The following is a 14,422-nucleotide window of genomic DNA, read 5'->3' as shown; positions in this document are numbered from 1 at the left end:
GCCCCCACTCATGTCTCCCACCACCCCCACCCCCAAGCCACCATGGGCAGCCCCCACCAGGCTCCCACCCATGTCTACCACCACCCCCACCCCCAGCAGTGCAGGGGCAGCCTCCACCAGGCCCCCACTCATGTCTCCCACCACCCCACCCCCCAGCCACCGGGGGCAGCACCACCAGGCCCCCACTCATGTCTCCTATCACCCCCACCCCCCAGCCACCAGGGGCACCCTCCACCAGGCCCCCACTCATGTCTCCCACCACGCCCACCCCCCAGCAGTGCAGGGGCAGCCTCCACCAGGCCCCCACTCGTGTCCCCTATCACCCCACCCCCCAGCAGTGCAGGGGCAGCCTCCACCAGGCCCCCACTCATGTCCCCTATCACCCCCACCCCCCAGCAGTGCAGGGGCAGCCTCCACCAGGCCCCCACTCATGTCTCCCACCACCCCCACCCCCCAGCCACCATGGGCAGCCTCCACCAGGCTCCCACCCATGTCTACCATCACCCCCACCCCCCAGCCAGCGGGGGCAGCCCCCACCAGCCCCCACTCATGTCCCCTATCACCCCCACCCCCCAGCAGGGCAGGGACAGCCTCCACCAGGCCCCCACTCATGTCTCCCACAACCCCCACCCCCAGCAGTGCAGGGGCAGCACCACCAGGCCCCCACTCATGTCCCCTATCACCCCCACCCCCCAGCCACCAGGGGCACCCTCCACCAGGCCCCCACTCATGTCTCCCACCACCCCCCAGCCACCATGGGCAGCCCCCACCAGGCTCCCACCCATGTCTACCACCACCCCCACCCTCCAGCAGTGCAGGGGTAGCCTCCACCAGGCCCCCACTCATGTCTCCCACCACCCCCACCCCCAGCCACCGGGGGCAGCACCACCAGGCCCCCACTCATGCCCCCTATCACCCCCACCCCCCAGCCACCAGGGGCACCCTCCACCAGGCCCCCACTCATGTCTCCCACCACCCCCACCCCCCAGCAGTGCAGGGGCAGCCTCCACCAGGCCCCCACTCATGTCCCCTATCACCCCACCCCCCAGCAGTGCAGGAGCAGCCTCCACCAGGCCCCCACTCATGTCCCCTATCACCCCCACCCCCCAGCAGTGCAGGGGCAGCCTCCACCACACCCCCACTCATGTCTCCCACCACCCACACCCCCCAGCCACCATGGGCAGCCTCCACCAGGCTCCCACCCATGTCTACCACCACCCCCACCCCCCAGCAGTGCAGGGGCAGCACCACCAGGCCCCCACTCATGTCCCCTATCACCCCTACCCCCCAGCCACCAGGGGCACCCTCCACCAGGCCCCCACTCATGTCTCCCACCACCCCCACCCCCAGCAGTGCGGGGGCAGCCTCCACCAGGCCCCCACTCATGTCCCCTATCACCCCCACTCCCCAGCAGTGCAGGGGCAGCCTCCACCAGGCCCCCACTCATGTCCCCCACCACCCCCACCCCCAGCAGTGCAGGGGCAGCCTCCACCAGGCCCCCACTCATGTCCCCTATCACCCCCACCCCCCAGCAGTGCAGGGGCAGCCTCCACCAGGCCCCCACTCATGTCTCCCACCACCCCCACCCCCCAGCCACCGGGGGCAGCCTCCACCAGGCCCCCACTCATGTCCCCTATCACCCCCACCCCCCAGCAGTGCAGGGGCAGCACCACCAGGCCCCCACTCATGTCCCCTATCACCCCCACCCCCCAGCCACCAGGGGCACCCTCCACCAGGCCCCCACTCATGTCTCCCACCACCCCCACCCCCCAGCAGTGCAGGGGCAGCCTCCACCAGGCCCCCACTCATGTCCCCTATCACCCCCACCCCCCCAGCAGTGCAGGGGCAGCCTCCAACAGGCCCCCACTCATGTCCCCTATCACCCCCACCCCCCAGCAGTGCAGGGGCAGCCTCCACCAGGCCCCCACTCATGTCTCCCACCACCCCCACCCCCCAGCAGTGCAGGGGCAGCCTCCACCAGGCCCCCACTCATGTCCCCCTGCACCCAGGTCCTCACAATCCCCAATCATGTGCATTATGGTCAGCCTCCACAGCCAAAAGGCCCTACCAAGTAACCCATTCACCCACATGGAAATGGAAATTACATGTTACACCCCCAATGTTCATAAAGCAAATGAACCCATGTCGGTCACACACAATGGTTGCAATTGAATGGGAAAACACCCAACATGACATGCATGAAACCAATGAGATGATACCACACAGTGAAGTATGAAAACAAAATTGTATTAAAAAAAATTGAATGCAAATGAAATGAAACAAACTACAATGGCAATGAAAATAAGATAAGCTGCATGTCCGTCAAAAAAAATTAAAACTACAAACCCAAATTCAAAAAAATGTTGTCCAAAGTCACATTAAAAATAAAATCAATCCGAGAGAGAAAAATAAATGCAAAGACCATTGCTCCATGGTGAATAAATAAAAACAAAAAAAATAAAACAATCCAATGAAGAACTATGTACAAAACATCCAAGGGTCCATAAGCGCAACTGAAGAAAGGAAACCTACAAAAAACCCTAACTAAAATGCAACTATATACAAAAAGTGGAGCAGTGTCCGTCGACTCCAAATCATAAGAAGAAACAAAGGAAACCTAAAACTAAAGAACTATATATAAAGGCGGCGGGCAAGTCCAGCGGCTCACTCTGTGGTGTTCCGGGCCAGGGCATCATCAAACTCCTCTTCGATGTCCCGGAGGCGGTCCTGTTCCATGGCCCCGAGGGTCTGCAGGGACGACGCCATCTGCTCCTCCAACCCCCTGCGGATTGCCTCGAGGCACTCGGCCCGCCTCAGGGCCCTCCGCATGGAGTTCTCTGCCCTGACCATCGTGAGCCACGCCTCTTCCGCCCGCACCTATCTGCTGGCCCAACCGCAGCCACACGGAAGACACTTCCCGTCCTGGGTCCTCCTGCCCTCCGGCCGATGCCTGCCCCTCCGATGTTGATGGCCCCGAGCCATGATGCCTCCCACGTTGACTCTGCTGCTGCCTCCGACGCAACCGCCTCTGCCAGCACTACGGTATCCAGGCTGATGGAATCCACCGACGCCGTCGTGCACGTGCCCTGCCTGATGATGCCGGCACATCCTCCATCTGCTGGGGTACAGTTGCTGTGGTGTCCACCCCTGCTGGACCTCCGACTCCCGACTGTGGCAGGGATGGGATCCCCACCGAGCTGGCTGAATTGGTCAGGGCAGGTCCACAGGGGGCCCTGGTGGCATCTGGGCCGGAAGACGGCAAGGAGAACGACCGGCGTATAGCCTCCACAGAGGAGGAGAGGGCCGCCAGATTGGCCGACACATGCAGGAAACCCCTGAACATGGAAGATCCCATTGGGCCACGTCGGCACAGTGCTCTTCGTGATGACGTGCGTGCATCGCGACCCCAATCAGGACCTTCTCCATATGGCCACGGGTCCCCTCGTCCACAGGTGGAGGGGAGTCAGGTGACATGGACATCCCCTCTACCTGCGGACGGGCCTGGGACGGGGCATCCCTCCTGGTGCATGGTGGTGCACTCACAGGGTCAGGGACAGCGACATGCACAGGCCCCTCCATGGTGACCTGTGCTGCCTCCTGCCCCTGCCCCTGGACTGCACCACTTGCACCAGCAGGGATGCCCCCACCAGGCCCCATGTGTGCCTCAGTGGCGGCCTCCTCCTCCTCTGTGGAAACCACCAACCTGGATGGCTCCTCACCGTCTTCCGCCGTAGCAGGCCCCTGTGGGGGCTCACCCACCCCTTCCGCTGTAGCCGTGGGGGCATCCCCGCCGCCTTGCTCCACAGCGCCGTCTCCGCCCTTTTCTTCACTAGCCGTTGCGTAGAGGGAGACATAGAACACAAGCATCAGGGTACTGTACAATGGTCCCCTAGACAGGAAGCAATAGCAGATGAGTACCACTGTCAAAGTACACTTCAATCATGTCCCTCCACAACACATGGGTCAGTCCAGGCAAAACACACACAGTAACAGGCATGGTGCATGCCATGGACATTTCCATACATGTCCAATGGACTCTTGAAACATACAATGCTATGGAACTCACATGCATCATGGGTCATGCCTATCACATGCACACACTTCACCTCAGTCACATTCATCTGGCCTCATACACCCCAAACACAGCGGATACAAGGATAACTAGGCTGCATCAGTGAATCTGTGCATTGTCACACACATGTGTCATGCATCCATGGCATTCACAAGTCACAGACACGCAGGTCAGGCACACAGACATGGCTACCATATATGTACCTGGCATCAGCACCCATCCCTCACCCCCACCCATGTCCAGGAACAGAAATTGGCATGCTCTCATGTGTAAAATCTGCAAAGGGCTCCCCATGTCGCATTTAAACACATGCAACGACCATGTGGTTCACACATCACTGGTCGCACATGCATTACCATGATGTCCCTGCACACATACATGCGTACATGGCCTATGTCACACATACAGGCAAGTATCAGACAACCAGCACACCGCAACATGCCCTGTCTCACACAGCAATGCTTGGCCACTTAACGCTCAACTCCAGACGAGTCTCCCTCTCAAGGATCTGGGCGTGGAGCGCTGGGCGTACGCGTTCCAGGACCCTCATCTGGATGGAACTCATGCAGCCCCGGCCCCCCTCCACGAGGCGCCGGGCCTTCACGAGGGTCCTGGACCTCAAGTCCTCCCAGCGCTTCTTGATCTTCTGGACGTCACGGGTTGCCACCCCCTCCGCATTGATGGCAACCACACAGTCGGCCCAGATCCTCTCCCGTCCTTCCTTGCTGGCGCGGGACGATCCAAAGAGGGCATCATACTGCCCCAGGACATGCTCCACCAGGACACCAACTTCGGTGGCAGTGAAGCTGGTGCCCCTCTGCCCCTCTGGCCTGGGGTTGCCACTGGTGCCAGATGTCGAAGTGCCCGACATGGCAACCCCAGAGGCAGGAGTGGGTGGGCAACTGGGTCCTGGGGCTGGGCTGTGGAGCGATGTTATCGCAGTCGGGAGTCTTCTGTTCCAGCAGGGGTGGACACAGCAACTGGACCCCTGCAGATGGCTGATGTGCAGGCACCAAATGGCAGGGCACGGTGGCAGCAGGCAGGCAGGCAGGCAGGCAGCAGCAGATGGCACGTGGGAGGCTGCTCGGGGCACTGGGGGGCAGTAATTCGGCCTTCTGGGCAGGAGCGTGGTCTTCCGTGTGTTTTCGCGTGGCCAGCTTGATACGGAGTGATTTGGCAGGTGAAAATCCTGCACCTCAGCGTGAAATTCGAGGAAAGGCCCTTAGCACGTAAGCGCATCAGCACGCATACGCGATTCTATTGGACCAAAGGCCCTCAGCGCGTAAGCGCGTCTGTGACGTGACCCGCACGGGTGTTTCCCTCATAGCACGTGATGACGGAGCACACGTGGAAAGACTGCACGTCAGAGTGTCATCGCGTGTAATTGGACAAAAGTGCGCGTACTCGCGATTGGCCTATGTACGTGTATTTCAGGGGTGCGCGGGCACTTACACACGCGAGTACATCAGCGCAGGTGTGTTCCGGGGTGCGCGGGAATTTCCACACGCTATTGGCCTGGGTACTGGATTTCAGGGGTGCGCGGGAAGTTTCACACGCTCGCCTACAACACGCGCAAAGAAACACGTACGCCAGTAGGAAGCAGGCATAGGTCGACCCGCGACGCATAAATTTGCATGCAAAAATCTAACAAGCTCAGACGCCAAGATGAATATACCGTTCCTAGCAGCAGTGGCCGTGGGCTACCAAAGGAGGAGGAGGAGGATAGTCAGGGCCAGAATTTTCACACCCAGAACCAGCCTTTTCGGGATGCCTGATGACCAGGTGTATGGGAGGTACAGGTTTCCACCACACATAATACTAGACCTGGTGAGTGAGTGGGAGGATGACCTCACATCACCCACCCTGTGCTCCCAAGCACTCAGCCCCCTGGAGAAGGTCCTCAATGTACTGCACTTCTTAGCCACTGGATCATTTCAGCGGACAAGTGCCATAGTGGGTGGGGTGTCACAGGCCACGCAGTCACGCTGCCTACTCCAGGTCTTGAACATCACTGCACGCCCATCAGTCCGCAGGCACATATACCTGCCCAGAACACCTGCAGAAAGGCATGCTGCCGCCCTGGATTTTTACGGTGTGGCACGATTCCCCAAAGTGCTAGGTGCCATCGACTGCACCCATGTGGCTCTACGTCCCCCCAGGGCATCTGAGCACATCTATAGGAACCGCAAGCACTGGAATTCCATCAACGTGCAGGTAGTATGTAATGCCAAGGGAATCATCACCTCAGTATATGCCAACTATCCCGGGTCCACCCACGACAGCTTCATTTACCGAATGTCCACCCTAAACCGGGACCTAGAAGCTGGGTGGCATGGCGATACATGGCTGCTTGGTGAGTATGAATGCCACTGCACATGCATGCATGTCAGATACTGAGCAAGGTCACAAACCCACCAATGATACCCATCACCACCTCCACAGGGGACAGTGCCTACCTTCTCAGCCCCCAAATGATGACGCCAATTCGGAACCCCACCACGCCACCCGAGGTAAGATATAACACAGCCCACATTGCAACCTGGGGCATAGTGGAGCGCACATTCGGAGTGCTTAAGTCACGCTTTCGCTCCCTTGACCGTTCTGGCGGGCAGCTGTTATACGCTCCCCCAGTAGTGTGCAGGATCATAGTGGCAGCATGTGTCCTGCACAACGTTGCAACACGCCGGGGCCTGGCCGTGGACATGGTGGTGCCCCCACATCCCCAACCACATGCACGCCCGCTGCGCATGGGAGGGGAAAGGGCACGGGGGAGGCAACCCGTACACAGCTAGTGGCTAATTACTTCACATAGAAATCACACCCCTGTGGAGTGCACACTGCCCTGACACATACCATCTGACAATCAATGATGACTCAACCTGACAATGATCCTGAATGTCTGGAGAATCAACCGTCAAAACCATATCAGCCTGAGATTGTTCACCTGGAAGTGTTACAATGTGTGCATCCCTACCTACACAGACACCACCAATGCAGTTTCGTGAAAAAACACATTCATGCAGCTAAAATGAATACCCACTTGCAAAATGCAACATGAGGACAGTGCCATGTCACCCAACCCATCCCCAGCACCGCCACACGACACACCATGCCATGTCATGCTATGTGCGGGTAAACAAAGTAATCCCCACAACATGAGACAAGTGTCACAAAGTACAGTGTCCCTAATTGAAACTCGCGACACCTGAAATGCTCACAGTAATGCAGGACCAACAACACACTTGAGCAGGTATTTAGCAATAACACTTATCAGCTACTGACCCTCAAAACTAACATTAACATGACAATACGAATGTAAGGAATTAGTAGTCTCACCACCTGGAAATGCCTGCACTCCTACCCCTTCCAACTGTACAGTGTTGCCGCCATGTAGAGATGTAGGTGCACTGCTGCCAACATGGACTCCATCTCCAAAGTAGAGGGCCTTGTGTAGACATGAGGAAAGGACCTGCAAATTAGGAGGTAGACATGGATGATGAGTTACACATCAATGCAACATGCAGTGTACAACACAACAGCAATATGCACTAGGAATGTATACACAGTATTGACTAGACTACCCACACATGTAGTGGGAGTCCAATGTCACCATGTACGTCAATGTCACTTGGGCACACCCTTTGCAAGCCCACGGAAACGGGAAGCAGGAGGGCTGTGTGTGACAAAAACCCAAGCATCTGAACCAAATACATGACAAGCCTGCATGTGCCCAGCCACATTGCAGCGTATGCCCACGGGAGCCACACAAGGCAACACACTGTCCCAAAAAAAAATAAATAATAACAACAAAAAAAAAAAAATCAAAAATGGCCATTAATGGGCCCGGGGGGGTTGGGGAGGCCACCCAGGAGGTCCGAGGACATGGTGCACACCAAAACCCACCTATTTGGATCTTGTGAAAGAAAAACACCTCCATGGGCTCATGGCCCACACGGCTACCCTATTGTGGGAGTATCACTGCTGTCGCTATTCTCACCCTGTGCAGCTGCATCCAGAGGTGGTGGCACTATGGGAGGCAGCCCATGCAAGGCCCTAGTCTGTTCCTCCATGGCTGCAAGCATGCGGGTGTGGTAGGTCTTGTTCTGGAGGATGAGTGTGCGGAGGTCCCCATGCAACAACTCATGGGATGCCCGGACCTCCGCCCTAGTTGCCTGCATCTCAGCTGAGAGCGTGCGGGTGAGACGCTCCAGCTGCTGTTCTGTCCTTCGGTTTGTTGAAGCCTCAAGCTCAACAAGAGTCGTCCTGAGGTGAAGGAGTTGCTGCCAACACTGACATCCCCATTGAGGGTTCTGACCCTGGTGCAGGTGGGTCGGACAGAACAGAATCCCTCCCAGGAACACTCACCTGCGACGGCAGGTAGGTCTCATCATCCGAATCAACACCTGAGTACAGCTCGGGGGAGGTGCAGCCAGAGACACCCCTTGAGAGCACGACCTGCAGCAGTTGTGGGTTCTCACCCACCACCACACCACGTCCCTCACTGGTGGTCGGTCGGCCCTCAGACCCCTCCTAGGTCTGCACCATCTCCACAACCCCAGCAGTATCAGGTGCGTCTTCCCCTGCAAAGAGATAAAAGAAAACAAATGGAAACAGGCATTAGCACCATGGCACACAATGAGGGCTGGGAAGCAACAGAACCAGTACTTGATTGACACATGTCCCACATGACTAAAACCCTCCCATGCATGCACCTTCACTGCGTATGAAGGGGAGGCAAATGGCACACATTGATGACACCAAGATGGAAGATGAACACATTTGCTGCATGCTGCCTAGCAGTGGCATCACACATTGGCCTGTGATTGCCAGGTGAAATACACATGCCAACACACAGATGGCATGTACCATTGCTATTGAGTGAAGATGGAGAGGAGGGCAGCACTTATTCATTCAGTCCAGTTCCCTCATGTAATAGCTTTTCTAATTCAAACAGGTCTGATTTTTCACCTGGAGTTGCCAGTCCAAAATGGTCCGATTGCACAGGGACATGTCTAAACAAATGATATCCAGGTAACAAAGTCACTCCACTTTACCATAGCCATGTCAGACATGTGACTAGAGGACTGATAAATGCCTAGTAAAAATGGTGGAATGCAAACAATCTGCCTGAATGAACAGAGAAAAATAAGCAACAATGTTGTGGCAAGGTGACACTTCAAGGGCAACTGGCGTGCTGTTGGGTTAGATGTCTACTGTTGGCAGAAGGGATACTGTTATGGCCAAATGCTGCTGCGCAGAATGTATTGCATGAAGCACATGGGTGACCCAAACAACTCAGGCGCACACACCCTCACCTGGCACACAAACAGAAGCCCTCACACACACACCATGCACATGGATGACACACACATGCATGTGCACTCACCGGACAATGCCTCATAATCAGGCAGATCTCCCACGCCTTGGATCTGTTCCTCCGTGACGTAGGTCCCAGCGACTGACTCATGTGGAGTGAGTTCCATGTCTTCTCCTGGAGACCCACCTTCAGTCAATAGAGTTGCGGCATGACTTGAGGCCAGCTTATTCTTTGCCCTGCGCTTTAGGTCATTCCAGCGCTTATAGCAATCACTGGCTGTGCGCCTCACGATTCCAAGGGCACTTACGATGTACGCAACGGTCTGCCAGTGTGCCTGGCGTTGTGCAGGTGTGGTCTTGGATCCTGCAACAATGACCATTTCGTTATCATGTGCAGACACATACTCGACAAGTGCATTCAGTTCGGCATCCGTGAAGCTGGGCTTCCTCGACGGGCCGGACTGTGTAGCCGTGTTCCGGGCATCAGCCTGTGCCGGACGAGCACTCTTCCTCTTCCGCTTGGAAGGTGGTGGTGATCCTGAGTGTCCTACGCCGCTCTGGACACTAGGGGCAGGAGCCCTGGTGGACTCTGTATCAGGAGTGTGGGATTGCACACTCAGCATGGGAGTTGGTGCAGGCATTGGCTCAAGTGTAATGGTGTCAGGGGGAATGTCAGCAGGATGGACTAGGACCGACACTGTCCTGGCTGGGTGTGTGAGAGCTGTGGTGGATGGAGCTGCAGTTGCCCCTGCAGCCTCTCCACCCTGCCTACTTGGGGCAGCAGATGACCTTGCTGCCCCTGATCCACGTGGCCTGATGACATCAACGTGCACCAGCGCACGTGTCATAGGCCTGCTGACCTGGAAGTCAGCCATGGAGTCAGCCAGGTCTGGTGCCACAATGGGCTGGTCCAACAAGGGCTGAGCATGGATGGTGTCAGCCACATCACCCTCAACCAGGGGGGGTGGCGGGGGATTCTGGGTGCCCTTGACTGGTCCTCCACACATGGGGGACAGGGTCACCCTGCAAGTAACGACCACGTCCCCTACCAGATCCACCACGGCCACCACTTGTGGCTCGTCCACCTTTGCCACCCTTACGGATTCCTCGCCTCCCAACCATGGCACTGATGTTAATGTGCGTATGGGAGTGGCTGTAAACTATTGTCCTGGGCAATTGGGGGTTAAAGGGGTTGGGTACCAGATGGTAATCGTACCCTAGTGCTCTAGCAAGGCTGAATGTGACCCCTGGGGAAAGATGACGGGTCACGCAACGCACAGGAAGCCCAAAAAAGGGAGATAACGTGCACGCAACCCCTCCTAGACCACGTGTGCGGAAAAAAAAACCTGCACTACGCTGTGGCACCCAGTAACACAAGAATGAACGTATGCGTGTCACACGCAGCCTAGAATGACCTCTGAAGGGGTAGGCTACACACGTGGCAAGCACAGATGTTAGATACGTGCGTGACTCACCGTCTGCCAGGAAAAAGAGCGTGAAAAAGAAGCGCGTGTGCGCATTGGCAACACCCCCGCCAAAAGAAGAATTGTACGCTGTCTGAGGAGACAGGACAACAATAGAAGGGAACGCTGTTTGAGGGAACAGGCCCAGGAAAACCAGAAAAAGAGAAAAAAGAGAAAAAGCTGTCAGAGGTAACAGGGAGTACGAACTTGAAACGCCGTGAAGTAAATCGCGTGTGAAACGACAAGAAGTACAGATTTCACCCACTCGCTCTCCACGAAAAGCACGTACAAGGAAATGGTGCTCTACACGTACCTTTTATGCAGGACCACACGTCCAGCGTCACTTCCGCGTGTACGCACTAGGGCCATTTCCACCAATTACACGCTTTGTCACTTCCGCGTGTACGCGCTAGGGCCATTGCCACCAATTACACGCTTTGTCACTTCCGTGTGTACGCGCTAGGGCATTTCCACCAATTACACGCTTTGTCACTTCCGCATGTACGCGCTAAGGCCATTTCCACCAATTACACGCTTTGACACTCGGACGTGTCTTTCATTTTTTTAACACGCAACATTTCAAACGTGTGCCATATTCAACGTGCACGTGACTTCATAGATGCGCATACGCTGGTGGCCTTTGGGCCAATGAATGTACAGACGTGTGCTGACGCGCTTACGCGCTAAGGGCCTTTCCTCGAATAACACGCAGACGTGATGGATTTTCACGTGCAAAATCACTCCGTATCAAGCTGGCCACGCGTTCACACACGGAAGACCACGCTCCTGCCCAGAAGGCTGAATTACTGCCCCCCAGAGCCCTGAGCACGCTCCCACCTGCCATCTGCTGCTGCCTGACTGCCTACTGCACACGTGCCCTGACATTTGCTGCCTGCACATCAGCCAGGGGTGCTGTTGCTGTGACCACCCCTGCTGGAACCGAAGACTCCCGACTGCTTTTCCATCGCCCCACAGCCCAGCCCCAGGACCCAGTTGCCCACCCACTCCTGCCTCTGGGGTTGCCATATCGGGCACTGCAACATCTGGCACCAGTGGCAACCCCCGGCCAAGGAGGCAGAGGGGCACCAGCTTCACTGCCACCGAAGTTGGTGTCCTGGTGGAGCATGTCCTGGGGCAGTATGATGCCCTCTTCGGAAGGTTGCGCGCCAACAAGGAAGGACGGACTCGGATCTGGATGGACATCGTGACTGCCATCAACGCGGAGGAGGTGGCAGTCCGCGACTACGAACGTGTCAGGAAGCGCTGGGAGGACTTCAGGTCCAGGACCCTCAACAAGGCCTGGCGCCTCCTGAAGGCAGCGGATGCTAAGGGGCGCCGGGGCCACTTGTCGGAAGATCAGATGAGGGTCCTGGAATGCATATCCCCAGCGCTCCACGTCCAGGTCCTTGAGAGGCAGACCCGTCTGGAGTCGAGCGGTAAGTGTACATGCATACTGATTGTAAGCTGTGCGTGTGGTGTGCCAGGAGTGTGCAGGTTGAACATGTATTTTTATGTGGGCAAGTAGGGGGGGGTGTACAGGGCCGTGAGGGTGACACATGCGAGGGGTCTCATGTGTGACACATGGATGGTGCTTGTGTGTGTGGGCTTGCATGGCACAGGATGTGGAGGAATGATTGTCAGGTGTGACATGGATGTCGATCGGAACACTGCGACAGTTGGCGGAGGTGTACACATGCATGCAAGTTTGGTGGTGTGTGTGCATGTGTAGTGTACTCCCTATGTTGCATGTGATGTGTGGATGACCTTTGGCTGCTCATGCTGTTGTATGTGAATGGATGGTGCGGGTGTTGCAATATGGCTGTGGTATGGCTCATGTGTGCAAGTTGAAATGACATGTGTGTTGGGGATTGTGATGCCATGTCTGAGGTTTACCAATGCCACTCATGTATGACTGTCATATGTGTATGAGTCCATTGTACAGTGCCCTGATGCCTGTGTTTTCTTTCTCCCTGTCTGCAGCGTCAACTGATGAAGAGGGCGGAGAAGGTGCTGTGGAGCACAGCGGCAGGGGTCGCACCACCAGCTGGAGACGCAAGGCCCGGATACCCTCCCAGGTTCTGATCTCGTCGGGGAATGAGGAGTCCGGTGCCGTGCCCCAGGCCGCAGCTGCCGAGGGGAGGTCCAAGAGGCGGAGGTTGGAGTTGGATTCCTCGGCAGCAGAAGGGTCAGCTGGGACCCCACTGGGCCCAACGGAGGAAGATGGCACGGAGTCATCCAGGTTGGTGGGGGGTTTGGAGGAGGAGGAGGCCGTGCAAGCGACAGAGGCGGGGTCTGAGGTGGGGATTCCACTGGTGCTAGTGGTGCAGTGCAGGATCAGGGACCGGAGGCACACAGGCCGCCGCAGAGGTGCCTGTGTGCAATCCTGTCCCTGCTCCTGTCACTGCATCATCTTGCACCAGCGGGGATGCCTACCTCCAGACCTGTTCTCAGGGAGGGGATTGGCTTACAACACCTGGCCTTCCTCTACCTGCGGATGTGGCTATCCTGCACCAGGTTGAGCCTGTCCAGGGTGGGGTGGCGTTGTGTCAACGGGCCATGCGAGCTGACCTGCAGTCTTTTCATGATGAGTCTGCACGTCTTCTCGCATGGCTCGTTGACCGCGTTGACCCACTGGGACAGCTCACCAGGGCTGGATTCCTCCGTTTCCTGGACCTTGTTCCGACCCCCTCCTCCACGGAACCCCTTATGCCCCAGTCGTCCTCCATGCCATCTTCCCACCCATGTGTCACCTGGGTGCCCTGTGGAGCTGCCTCCGACCGTGCGGCCAGGCTGTTGGACAACAGATCCCTGCCACAGTCGGGAGTCGGACGTCCAGCAGGGGTGGCCACATCAACGACTGCACCCCAGCTGGAGGCGGATGTGCAGGCACCATCGGACAGGGCACATGGACAGCAGCAGCTGCAGCAGCAGGAGGCTGTAGGTGGGAGCCAACATCGGAGGGGCAGGCATCTACCGGAGGGCAGGAGGGCCCTGGACGGGAAGTGTCTTCCGTGTGGCAGCGGTTGGGCCACGCCATAGATGCGGAGCGGCGGCGGGCGGAAGAGGCGCAGCTCAGGATGGTCAGGGCGGAGAACTCCATGCGGAGGGCCCTGAGGTGGGCCGAGTGCCTCGAGGCAATCCGCAGGGAGTTGGAGGTGAACATGTCGGCGTCCCTGCGGACCCTTGGGGCCATGGAACAGGACCGCCTCCGGGACATAGACGAGGAGTTCGATGATGCCCTGGCCCGGAACACCACTAAGTGAGCCGCTGGACTGGCCCGCCGCCATTGTATATAGTTATTTAGTGATAGGTTTCCTTTATAGTTTATTTTTATTTGGAGTCGACGGACACTGCTCCACCTTTTGTATATAGTTCCATTTAGTTTTTTGGTAGGTTTCATTTCTTCTGTTGGGATGATGGACCCTGAATACTTTGTACATAGTTGGACTTTGGATTTGGATATTTTTTTACTATGAATGGTTTTCTATTTCTTTTTTCCCTTCATTTCCTTTTTATGGACTTGAACATTAGAAGAAATTTTTTTGGATTATCATTTATTGATTTTAATTTG

Source organism: Ambystoma mexicanum, chromosome 5q, assembly GCF_040938575.1.
Source record: "Ambystoma mexicanum isolate Mex_15411 chromosome 5q, UKY_AmexF1_1, whole genome shotgun sequence".
Taxonomy (NCBI): Eukaryota; Metazoa; Chordata; class Amphibia; order Caudata; family Ambystomatidae; genus Ambystoma; species Ambystoma mexicanum.
Note: the sequence above shows the minus strand (reverse complement) of the source record.